The sequence below is a fragment of the Ambystoma mexicanum genome, chromosome 6p, assembly GCF_040938575.1.
Source record: "Ambystoma mexicanum isolate Mex_15411 chromosome 6p, UKY_AmexF1_1, whole genome shotgun sequence".
NCBI lineage: Eukaryota > Metazoa > Chordata > Amphibia > Caudata > Ambystomatidae > Ambystoma > Ambystoma mexicanum.
This window is the reverse complement of record NC_090935.1, coordinates 2,578,011-2,591,616: the sequence shown is the minus strand read 5'-3', so window position 1 is coordinate 2,591,616 and position 13,606 is coordinate 2,578,011. Positions and strand designations below refer to the sequence as shown.

General features: G+C 46.4%; 1 protein-coding gene across 2 annotated transcripts in view; it reads right to left on the bottom strand.

Moving 5' to 3' along the window:
• LOC138511112 (zinc finger protein 615-like) overlaps nt 1-12,219 on the bottom strand; it is a 110,623-nt gene extending 98,404 nt beyond the window's left edge. Inside the window, exon 1 of one of the 2 annotated variants that reach the window (XM_069626595.1) lies at nt 12,131-12,219. The gene's annotated coding sequence lies outside the window, so the exon portion shown is untranslated. The remainder of the gene's footprint in view (nt 1-12,130) is intronic. The other variant, XM_069626596.1, reaches the window with a different exon arrangement.
• Between the last annotated feature and the right edge of the window lie 1,387 nt (nt 12,220-13,606).

Below are 13,606 nucleotides of genomic sequence, written 5' to 3'. Positions count from 1 at the left end.
AATAGAACCTAGAGGAGGGACCATTCCACACATACTGCACTGACTCAGGAAGACCAAGTCACAACACCAATCCACCTCATAATGGAAAAATACTAAACACTAAAGGTGTGTCTAGCAAATAGAACCCAGAGGAGGGAACATTCCACACATACTGCACTTACTCAGGAAGACCACACATACTGCACTGACTCAGGAAGACCACGTCACAACACCAATCCACCTCATAAGGGAAAAATACTAAACACTAAAGGTGTGTCTAGTAAATAGAGCCTAGAGGAGGGAACATTCCACACATACTGCACTGACTCAGGAAAACCACGTCAACACCAATCCACCTCATAACGGAAAAATACTAAAACACTAAAGGTGTGTCTAGTAAATAGAACCTAGAGGAGGGAACATTCCACACATACTGCACTGACTCAGGAAGACCACGTCACAACACCAATCCACCTCATAACGGAAAAATACTAAACACTAAAGGTGTGTCTAGTAAATAGAACCCAGAGGAGGGAACATTCCACACATACTGCACTGACCAAGTCACAACACCAATCCACCTTATAAGGGAAAAATACTAAACACTAAAGGTGTGTCTAGTAAATAGATCTAGAGGAGGGAGCATTCCACACATACTGCACTGACTCAGGAAGACCACGTCACAATACCAATCCACCTCATAAGGGAAAAATACTAAACACTAAAGGTGTGTCTAGTAAATAGAACCCAGAGGAGGGAACATGCCACACATACTGCACTGACTCAGGAAGACCGAGTCATAACACCAATCCACCTCATAAGGGAAAAATACTAAACACTAAAGGTGTGTCTAGTAAATAGAACCTAGAGGAGGGAACATTCCACACATAGTGCACTGACTCAGGAAGACCGAGTCACAACACCAATCCACCTCATAAGGGAAAAATACTAAAACACTAAAGGTATGTCTAGCAAATAGACCCTAGAGGAGGGAGCATTCCATACATAGTGCACTGACTCAGGAAGACCGAGTCACAACACCAATCTACCTCATAAGAGAAAAATACTAAACAATAAAGGTGTGTCTAGTAAATAGAACCCAGAGGAGGGAACATTCCACACATACTGCACTGACTCAGGAAGACTGAGTCACAACACCAATCCACCTCATAAGGGAAAAATACTAAAACACTAAAGGTGTGTCTAGTAAATAGAACCTAGAGGATGGAACATTCCACACATACTGCACTGACTCAGGAAGACCACGTCACAACACCAATCCACCTCATAAGGGAAAAATACTAAACACTAAAGGTGTGTCTAGTAAATAGAACCCAGAGGAGGGAACATTCCACACATACTGCACTGACTCAGGAAGACCAAGTCACAACACCAATCCACAACATAAGGGAAAAATATTAAAATACTAAAGGTGTGTCTAGTAAATAGAACCCTGAGGAGGGAACATTCCACACATACTGCACTGACTCAGGAAGACCAAGTCACAACACCAATCCACCTCATAAGGGAAAAATACTAAACACTAAAGGTGTGTCTAGTAAATAGAACCTAGAGGAGGGAACATTCCACACATACTGCACTGACTCAGGAAGACCACGTCACAACACCAATCCACCTCATAAGGGAACAATACTAAACACTAAAGGTGTGTCTAGTAAATAGAACCTAGAGGAGGGACCATTCCACACATAGTGCACTGACTCAGGAAGACCAAGTCACAACACCAATCCACCTCATAAGGGATAAATACTAAAAACTAAAGGTGTGTCTAGTAAATAGACCCTAGAGGGAACATTCCACACATACTGCACTGACTCAGGAAGACCACGTCACAACACCAATCCACCTCATAAGGGAAAAATACTAAACACTAAAGGTGTGTCTAGTAAATAGAACCTAGAGGAGGGACCATTCCACACATAGTGCACTGACTCAGGAAGACCGAGTCACAACACCAATCCACCTCATAAGGGAACAATACTAAACACTAAAGCTGTGTCTAGTAAATAGAACCTAGAGGAGGGAACATTCCACACATACTGCACTGACTCAGGAAGACCACGTCACAACACCAATCCACCTCATAAGGGAAAAATACTAAACACTAAAGGTGTGTCTAGCAAATAGAACCCAGAGGAGGGAACATTCCACACATACTGCACTGACTCAGGAAGACCGAGTCATAACACCAATCCACCTCATAATGGAAAAATACTAAACACTAAAGGTGTGTCTAGCAAATAGAACCCAGAGGAGGGAACATTCCACACATACTGCACTTACTCAGGAAGACCACACATACTGCACTGACTCAGGAAGACCACGTCACAACACCAATCCACCTCATAAGGGAAAAATACTAAACACTAAAGGTGTGTCTAGTAAATAGAGCCTAGAGGAGGGAACATTCCACACATACTGCACTGACTCAGGAAGACCACGTCACAACACCAATCCACCTCATAAGGGAACAATACTAAACACTAAAGGTGTGTCTAGTAAATAGAACCTAGAGGAGGGACCATTCCACACATAGTGCACTGACTCAGGAAGACCAAGTCACAACACCAATCCACCTCATAAGGGATAAATACTAAAAACTAAAGGTGTGTCTAGTAAATAGACCCTAGAGGGAACATTCCACACATACTGCACTGACTCAGGAAGACCACGTCACAACACCAATCCACCTCATAAGGGAAAAATACTAAACACTAAAGGTGTGTCTAGTAAATAGAACCTAGAGGAGGGACCATTCCACACATAGTGCACTGACTCAGGAAGACCGAGTCACAACACCAATCCACCTCATAAGGGAACAATACTAAACACTAAAGCTGTGTCTAGTAAATAGAACCTAGAGGAGGGAACATTCCACACATACTGCACTGACTCAGGAAGACCACGTCACAACACCAATCCACCTCATAAGGGAAAAATACTAAACACTAAAGGTGTGTCTAGCAAATAGAACCCAGAGGAGGGAACATTCCACACATACTGCACTGACTCAGGAAGACCGAGTCATAACACCAATCCACCTCATAATGGAAAAATACTAAACACTAAAGGTGTGTCTAGCAAATAGAACCCAGAGGAGGGAACATTCCACACATACTGCACTTACTCAGGAAGACCACACATACTGCACTGACTCAGGAAGACCACGTCACAACACCAATCCACCTCATAAGGGAAAAATACTAAACACTAAAGGTGTGTCTAGTAAATAGAGCCTAGAGGAGGGAACATTCCACACATACTGCACTGACTCAGGAAGACCACGTCACAACACCAATCCACCTCATAAGGGAACAATACTAAACACTAAAGGTGTGTCTAGTAAATAGAACCTAGAGGAGGGACCATTCCACACATAGTGCACTGACTCAGGAAGACCAAGTCACAACACCAATCCACCTCATAAGGGATAAATACTAAAAACTAAAGGTGTGTCTAGTAAATAGACCCTAGAGGGAACATTCCACACATACTGCACTGACTCAGGAAGACCACGTCACAACACCAATCCACCTCATAAGGGAAAAATACTAAACACTAAAGGTGTGTCTAGTAAATAGAACCTAGAGGAGGGACCATTCCACACATAGTGCACTGACTCAGGAAGACCGAGTCACAACACCAATCCACCTCATAAGGGAACAATACTAAACACTAAAGCTGTGTCTAGTAAATAGAACCTAGAGGAGGGAACATTCCACACATACTGCACTGACTCAGGAAGACCACGTCACAACACCAATCCACCTCATAAGGGAAAAATACTAAACACTAAAGGTGTGTCTAGCAAATAGAACCCAGAGGAGGGAACATTCCACACATACTGCACTGACTCAGGAAGACCGAGTCATAACACCAATCCACCTCATAATGGAAAAATACTAAACACTAAAGGTGTGTCTAGCAAATAGAACCCAGAGGAGGGAACATTCCACACATACTGCACTTACTCAGGAAGACCACACATACTGCACTGACTCAGGAAGACCACGTCACAACACCAATCCACCTCATAAGGGAAAAATACTAAACACTAAAGGTGTGTCTAGTAAATAGAGCCTAGAGGAGGGAACATTCCACACATACTGCACTGACTCAGGAAAACCACGTCACAACACCAATCCACCTCATAAGGGAAAAATACTAAACACTAAAGGTGTGTCTAGTAAATAGAACCTAGAGGAGGGACCATTCCACACATAGTGCACTGACTCAGGAAGACCACGTCACAACACCAATCCACCTCATAAGGGAAAAATACTAAACACTAAAGGTGTGTCTAGCAAATAGAACCCAGAGGAGGGAACATTCCACACATACTGCACTGACTCAGGAAGACCGAGTCATAACACCAATCCACCTCATAATGGAAAAATACTAAACACTAAAGGTGTGTCTAGCAAATAGAACCCAGAGGAGGGAACATTCCACACATACTGCACTTACTCAGGAAGACCACACATACTGCACTGACTCAGGAAAACCACGTCACAACACCAATCCACCTCATAAGGGAAAAATACTAAACACTAAAGGTGTGTCTAGTAAATAGAACCTAGAGGAGGGACCATTCCACACATAGTGCACTGACTCAGGAAGACCACGTCACAACACCAATCCACCTCATAAGGGGAAAATACTAAACACTAAAGGTGTGTCTAGTAAATAGACCCTAGAGGAGGGAGCATTCCACACGGACTCAGGAAGACCAAGTCACAACACCAATCCATCTCATAAGGGAAAAATACTAAACACTAAATGTGTGTCTAGTAAATAGGACCTAGAGGAGGGAGCATTCCACACATACTGCACCGACTCAGGAAGACCACGTCACAACACCAATCCACCTCATAAGGGAACAATATAAAACACTAAATGTGTGTCTAGCAAATAGAACCCAGAGGAGGGAACATTCCACACATACTGCACTGACTCAGGAAGACCGAGTCATAACACCAATCCACCTCATAAGGGAAAAATACTAAACACTAAAGGTGTGTCTAGTAAATAGAACCTAGAGGAGGGACCATTCCACACATACTGCACTGACTCAGGAAGACCACGCCACAACACCAATCCACCTCATAAGGGAAAAATACTAAACACTAAAGGTGTGTCTAGTAAATAGAACCCAGAGGAGGGAACATTCCACACACACTGCACTGACTCAGGAAGACCGAGTCACAACACCAATCCACCTCATACGGGAAAAATACTAAACACTAAAGGTGTGTCTAGTAAATAGAACCTAGAGGAGGGACCATTCCACACATACTGCACTGACTCAGGACGACCGAGTCACAACACCAATCTACCTCATAAGAGAAAAATACTAAACACTAAAGGTGTGTCTAGTAAATAGAACCCAGAGGAGGGAACATTCCACACATACTGCACTGACTCAGGAAGACCAAGTCACAACACCAATCCACCTCATAAGGGAAAAATACTAAACACTAAAGGTGTGTCTAGTAAATAGAACCCAGAGGAGGGAACATTCCACACATACTGCACTGACTCAGGAAGACCAAGTCACAACACCAATCCACCTCATAAGGGAACAATACTAAACACTAAAGCTGTGTCTAGTAAAGAGAACCTAGAGGAGGGAACATTCCACACATACTGCACTGACTCAGGAAGACCACGTCACAACACCAATCCACCTCATAAGGGAAAAATACTAAACACTAAAGGTGTGTCAAGCAAATAGAACCCAGAGGAGGGAACATTCCACACATACTGCACTGACTCAGGAAGACCGAGTCATAACACCAATCCACCTCATAATGGAAAAATACTAAACACTAAAGGTGTGTCTAGCAAATAGAACCCAGAGGAGGGAACATTCCACACATACTGCACTTACTCAGGAAGACCACACATACTGCACTGACTCAGGAAGACCACGTCACAACACCAATCCACCTCATAAGGGAAAAATACTAAAACACTAAAGGTGTGTCTAGTAAATAAAACCCAGAGGAGGGAACATTCCACACATACTGCACTGACTCAGGAAGACCACGTCACAACACCAATCCACCTCATAAGGGAAAAATACTAAACACTAAAGGTGTGTCTAGTAAATAGAGCCTAGAGGAGGGAACATTCCACACATACTGCACTGACTCAGGAAGACCACGTCACAACACCAATCCACCTCATAACGGAAAAATACTAAACACTAAAGGTGTGTCTAGTAAATAGACCCTAGAGGGAGCATTCCACACATAGTGCACTGACTCAGGAAGACCACGTCACAACACCAATCCACCTCATACGGGAAAAATACTAAACACTAAAGGTGTGTCTAGTAAATAGATCTAGAGGAGGGAACATTCCACACATACTGCACTGACTCAGGAAGACCGAGTCATAACACCAATCCACCTCATAACGGAAAAATATAAACACTAAAGGTGTTTCTAGTAAATAGAACCCAGAGGAGGGAACATTCCACACATACTGCACTGACTCAGGAAGACCACGTCACAACACCAATCCACCTCATAAGGGAAAAATACTAAAACACTAAAGGTGTGTCTAGTAAATAGAACCTAGAGGAGGGAACATTCCACACATACTGCACTGACTCAGGAAGACCGAGTCACAACACCAATCCACCTCATAAGGGAAAAATACTAAAACACTAAAGGTATGTCTAGCAAATAGACCCTAGAGGAGGGAGCATTCCATACATAGTGCACTGACTCAGGAAGACCGAGTCACAACACCAATCTACCTCATAAGAGAAAAATACTAAACACTAAAGGTGTGTCTAGTAAATAGACCCTAGAGGGAGCATTCCACACATAGTGCACTGACTCAGGAAGACCACGTCACAACACCAATCCACCTCATAACGGAAAAATACTAAACACTAAAGGTGTGTCTAGTAAATAGAACCCAGAGGAGGGAACATTCCACACATACTGCACTGACTCAGGAAGACCAAGTTACAACACCAATCCACCTCATACAGGAAAAATACTAAAGGTGTGTCTAGTAAATAGAACCCAGAGGAGGGAACATTCCACACATACTGCACTGACTCAGGAAGACCGAGTCACAACACCAATCCACCTCATAAGGGAAAAATACTAAACACTAAAGGTGTGTCTAGTAAATAGAACCTAGAGGAGGGAACATTCCACACATACTGCACTGACTCAGGAAGACCACGTCACAACATCAATCCACCTCATAAGGGAAAAATACTAAACACTAAAGGTGTGTCTAGCAAATAGAACTCGAGAAGAGGTTGAATAATATCGATTACAGGGTCATGAACGCTGATCCTACCATGGCAAACGGGAACCAACTTGACTGGGTTGTTACGCATAACCTAGAGACTAGTGGGTAAACAACCATGCCGTGCATTTGGACAGACCACTTTAAAGTCTCATTCACTTTGTCCATAAAATATCCTCAACAGAAAAATAACTGTAATGAGCAGAAGAGACTACATAGCAGGAATTACAAGAAAATTGAGACCGCACACCTAGAACAGTACATAATGAAAGTTTTGAGGGAATCCAAAGAGGAGGATTTGTGTGATGAACTCATCTCAAACTATATATACACCATGTAAAAGAGCTGGCGGACCCGAGGGCACCACTAAGGTCTAAATTGGTCAGACCAAATATAAACCATCAAAAATGGTTTGACTCCAAATTAGTAGAGCTAAAGAAAGGAAAAAGGGAAGAGAGGGCGGCTGGCTGAAGAACCCATCGTAGGCCAATAAGTAAAGTTGGAAAGAAATTGAGAAACCTTTGTGAAGCAAAAATGACCTACTTTAACGAACAAATTAGGTCAGCCGCAAATTCCGCCAGTAGAAGCCAAAATCATTAGCATCTATGTTTACACCGTCCCAGGAAGATTGCAATATGGTTCAGGCAGCCTTCTCAAACAACATTAAAAGCGACAGGGATCTGATAATAGATGCTCAGATATCATTCAAGGTCCAGGTCGACCCGCCCATCATGAGAAAATCATTGAATCATCAAGAAACTTTCAATTTCCATGATGTCACAATTGAAGACGTGGCTAAATCGCTGTCCTCAATGAAACCTATATCATGTGCCGAAAATGTCCTCCCTCTGAAGATGATTCTGGAGAATATAAAGATCTTTGCCCCACTGCTCACTAAGACTGTTAATGCAACCTTCAACGACTTAGTGCCAACAAGCATCAAAACAGTAACCATCACACCACTGGTGAAGAAACCAGTGTTAGATCAAAGTGAACCTGTAATTTTGAGGCCTATAACAAATTGTAATTTCCTCCTTAAGGAGATTGATAAGATTGCCACGGTTCAACTGCAGTCCCATGTTGAAAGAAAACACGATATTACATAATCGACAGTCGGGTCTCCGAGCAGGTCATAGCACGGGAAGAGCAATGCTTGATTGACAAACGCACACGCTCACCATAATAGACAAAGGGAACACATGGCTACTAATACTCCTCGATCTAAGTGCCACACTCATTCTTTTGGACCATGAACAGCTCCAACAGTTACTAGAGAAGGTGGCAAATTGCTCCAAAGGAGCCAGCAGCTGGTTGGCTTCTTTCCTTACAGAGAGGAAATCTAAGGTCCATTGGGGAGATACATTTTCCCATGAGACCTCCATACTCTGTGATGTCCCTCAAGGTGCCAGTTTATCACCGTTCTTTTTCAACCTCTATCTCAGATCCATCTGCGTAGATTTAGATGACATCGGTGCACATTTCACCAACTACGCAGACGATACCCAGTTGGTGGTAGAGCCGAGTGGTAACTACTCACAGGATATTGCCAAAGTAAAGGCCCTATATAAATCAATTGAAACACGTGTGTGTAGGCGCATTATAAATGCCAGATATCATATCATATCATGGACAACATTTGGATGTGCCTTAATGGCAACAAAACAGAGCTGATGGTTTTCGGCTCTCACCAAGCTCGGGCCAAGTTGGCCCCTCAGTACGAGCCATTTCACATCAGAGACTACCCCATACAGGTAGTAGGCAAAGTGAAGACACACGGGATGTTTTTGGAAGGCTCAATGAGTGCAGAAGCATAGGTTATATTTGTGAGTGAAAACGGTCCCTTCCATCTTCAGCTCCTTAGAGCAATGCAACCTTACCCGAGTGTGGGAAACCGCGCAGCCATCACCTGAGCTACCATATTGTCTCGGATGGACTATGGCAAAGCTCTACTACTAGGAATAAGTGGTGCATAACAAAATGCCAAGTGATTCAGAACAACAAAGAATAGTGAAAAAGAAAACCAGGAAAGAGCACATCAGCAAAGACGGAAGGGACATGCATTGGCTGTCTGTGGAAGGCAGGATCCAGTTCAAGGCTTTGACCCTGGTTCATAGAGGTCTACATGGGAAAGCTCCAGCATACCTGAAGGAAAAGATCACTCGCTATGTACCGGGGCAAGCCGTGAGATCAGAAGCACAGGACCAGATCACTAATGCACCTCACAAGTGATCCAATGGCTTGGGTAATGCCTTCCCTATAAAGGCTGCAACCAAATGGAAAAACCTACCACTATAACTAAGACTAGAGTCTACACCACCTTCAGAAAGAAACTTAAAACTCCCCTATTTCAGTGAAACCAGGTCAGGGTTTGACTAGCTTAGTGAGACAGTACTCTATCAGGTTTCTTGTTAATTGTCCTGTCATACCGTTAGTCCCCTGTCTATTCCTTATTGTTGGCGCACCGATGCCTGGGGTCTAACGGCACGGTACAAGTAAATACATTGAAATAAAATAACAAATACAAATCAAGATATGGGTTGCGATGGGGAGAAAGGGTGGGAGGAATGGAGACTCTTTGGGCCAGCATATCAAGCTACGGAATGTGACAGGGGCGCAGGGGTCGGGACTGGGACATAGATTCTTTTTGATTGGGTGGAAGAAATTTGTCTTCAGGGGACCCCTGAAATAAGTTGAACATGTTGCAAATCTGACTTTTTAATCACTGTTTAAGGATAAATGTGCATTACAAAATGCACACTTTTACCTTCATCCAAACTCTCCGTTTAGGGGCTGGGATTGCTCGTTATTCTTCTTTGCTCAATGCAACATGAGGCCACTTTGAAAACAATATCCAGGGCCACTATTGGTTCCTATCCCAGTCACAGTGTACGATGATGGGGAGGGGGGACACTGTACAGAAACGGACAAGGAGAGCACGAGTATGCAGGCCATGAGACAAGCCACATCAGACACAAAGAACAACGTGTGCAGCGAGGCATACATAGATCACTGCAGTTATTTACCTTTTGTAGTCTGTGCTCCTTGGTTTTTGCTGAACACAAGGACATACCATTTGCATTTCAATTAAGCCAGGAATTAAGAGCCATTAAAAAAAATTACATTTCAAAAAGGGGCGGGCCAAGTGAATGACATGACGTCATCACCTCCTTGTGGGCAAGTGTCCCGCAACAGACTATCAAAGAGTTGGCCACCCTAGTAGGGACTCGCCCATCCCTACCCAGCTTCACATTGGCTAAAATGCAAACAGTTTTCCCAAACTGGCTCAAGTACCTCCTTTCTGCGGGAGGGTCTGAGAGATGAGCAGGAGGCAGGGGAGGGGGAGGGGGTCTGAGATATGAGCAGGTGGCAGGGGAGGGGGTCTGAGATATGAGCAGGAGGCAGGGGAGGGGGTCTGAGATATGAGCAGGAGGCAGGGGAGGGGGTCTGAGATATGAGCAGGAGGCAGGGGAGGGGGTCTGAGATATGAGCAGGAGGCAGGGGAGGGGGTCTGAGATATGAGCAGGAGGCAGGGGAGGGGGTCTGAGAGATGAGCAGGAGGCAGGGGAGGGGGTCTGAGATAGGAGGAAGGGGAGGGGGGCTCAGAGAGAGGAACAGGGGGCGAGGGGGTCTGAGAGAGGAGCAGGAGGCGGGGGAGGGGGTCTGGGAGATGAGCAGGAGGCGGGCTGGGAGATGAGCAGGAGGCAGGGGCGTCTGGGAGATGAGCAGGAGGCAGGGGCGGGGGTCAGAGAGATGAGCAGGAGGCAGGGGAGGGGGTCAGAGAGATGAGCAGGAGGCAGGGGAGGGGGTCTGAGATAGGAGGAAGGGGGGGGCTCAGAGAGAGGAACAGGGGGCGGGGGGGTCTGAGAGATGAGCAGGAGGCAGGGGAGGGGGTCTGAGAGATGAGCAGGAGGCAGGGGAGGGGGTCTGAGATAGGAGCAGGAGGCGGGGGAGGGGGTCTGGGAGATGAGCAGGAGGCGGGGGAGGGGGTCTGGGAGATGAGCAGGAGGCGGGGGAGGGGGTCTGGGAGATGAGCAGGAGGCGGGGGAGGGGGTCTGGGAGATGAGCAGGAGGCGGGGGAGGGGGTCTGGGAGATGAGCAGGAGGCGGGGGAGGGGGTCTGAGATAGGAGGAAGGGGAGGGGGGGCTCAGAGAGGAACAGGGGGCGGGGGGGTCTGAGAGGAGCAGGAGGCAGGGGAGGGGGTCTGGGAGATGAGCGGGAGAGGGGGTCAGAGAGATGAGCAGGAGGCAGGGGAGGAGGTCTGGGAGATGAGCAGGAGGCGGGCTGGGAGATGAGCAGGAGCGTCTGGGAGATGAGCAGGAGGCAGGGGAGGGGGTCTGGGAGATGAGCGGGGGAGGGGGTCAGAAAGATGAGCAGGAGGCAGGGGAGGGGGTCTGGGAGATGAGCAGGAGGCAGGGGAGGGGGTCTGAGAGATGAGCGGGGGAGGGGGTCAGAAAGATGAGCAGGAGGCAGGGGAGGGGGTCTGGGAGATGAGCAGGGGGCAGGGGAGGGGGTCAGAGAGATGAGCAGGAGGCAGGGGAGGGGGTCAGAGAGATGAGCAGGAGGCAGGGGAGGGGGTCAGAGAGATGAGCAGGAGGCAGGGGAGGGGGTCAGAGATGAGCAGGAGGCAGGGGAGGGGGTCAGAGAGATGAGCAGGAGGCAGGGGAGGGGGTCAGAGAGATGAGCAGGAGGCAGGGGAGGGGGTCTGGGAGATGAGCGGGGGAGGGGGTTAGAGAGATGAGCAGGGGGCAGGTGAGGAGGTCTGGGAGATGAGCAGGAGGCAGGGGAGGGGGTCTGGGAGATGAGCAGGGGGCAGGTGAGGAGGTCTGGGAGATGAGCAGGGGGCGGGGGCGCTCACCCGCGCTCAGAAGCTCCGGAGCGAACCCCCGGGCCGGCGACGTCCACAGCAAAGCCGGGTGCGGGCTGTTTTCCGTGGCTCCTTTCTGCGCATGCTCGAGTGGGACACTGCCTATCCTGCGCATGCTTGAGGTGAGAACGCTCTATCGGAGCATGCGCATTCCTGAGATACGATTACCATTGTGAAGAAGCGCATGCGCATGAGAGGGATACGGAAGTGAGCGTGCGTACTACTGATACACTGATCCCTGGAGCGCGCACGCAAAGGGGACACCGGAAACTGCTCGCTCAACACGCACCGGAAGTGCAGCAAGAGGCGAAACGCAAAAATATCACATCATTATCATTGCAACTCCGTCCATATCTGTCACTAAAGCTTCCTGGATGGATGCTGATGTTTAATATCGGGACAAGGGTACTGTCTCACAGATTTAAACTGAGACTATTTGCATTTCTGTTCTTTTTTGTAGCTTTTGGAAGCTGGTGATTTAAAGTCTCCAACACGTACATGTCGTCCTTCTAGGCACCTGGAGAGAGAATGAATCACAGAAAGTGGGAGAAACTAATGTTCCCATAGGATTGCATTGGGGTGAGATTTATTTAGGCGGGAGAAAGTAACCTTGGCATGTTTGACCCGGGAGGATAGCTCAGAAGCACAGAAGCAAGACGACAGAAAACAACACAGGTTCGATCCCCGGGTCCGTGCTTAGTAACCTCTGGGCATCTAAGCACATTATAAATACGCAACTAAGACCAAAACAATTACGCAACTAAAAAACAAACAATTCCTGTAACAGCGCCTCGATGCCCGCGGACTGTGCGAATGCTTTAAAAATTCTAAAAATAAAATAAAAGAAAGAGAGGTCCTTATCGTGTGTTGATTCCCAGTTCAGTGGAGGTGATGGCGAAAGTGTGTTTCGTCTTCAATAAGTTCCATGTTGCACTCCTTACGACGGATTCTCTCATCAGGTGTGTCTGTGTTTGCCTCTTTCACGCACCCTCTTTTATCATTCCTTCCATATTTAATCACTCTTTGTTTTTGATGGGTTTGTATATCAAAGGCATGAAATCAATCAAGCCGACCTACCTGAATTTTTGATTTAATTCAAAATCAAATATATAGATTGTTCCCGCCTGTTAGGGAGAATTCTCTGTTTAGGCTGAATTTCCTAACCTAGTGAGTCCCCCAGCAGCTTTGCTGGATTTCTTGGGTTTATTTTTTTCTCCTGCCAAGAATGAGCCTCTTTTACCCTCACTCTTGGACATGATTTGAGTGTGTTCCTTTGATTCTATATGTGTTTAATGGGCTATGGGGTCTTTTACTCCATGGGGCCTCATGTGTTTTTTTGATGTGTGTTACACAGGACACTCAGTGCAGTAACACAGGGGTGTCATAGTGGCCCCCAAACATAGACTCCATACCCTGGGACTGACTACTGTCTCCCAGGGCATGTAAAGTCACCATTGACTTTACTAG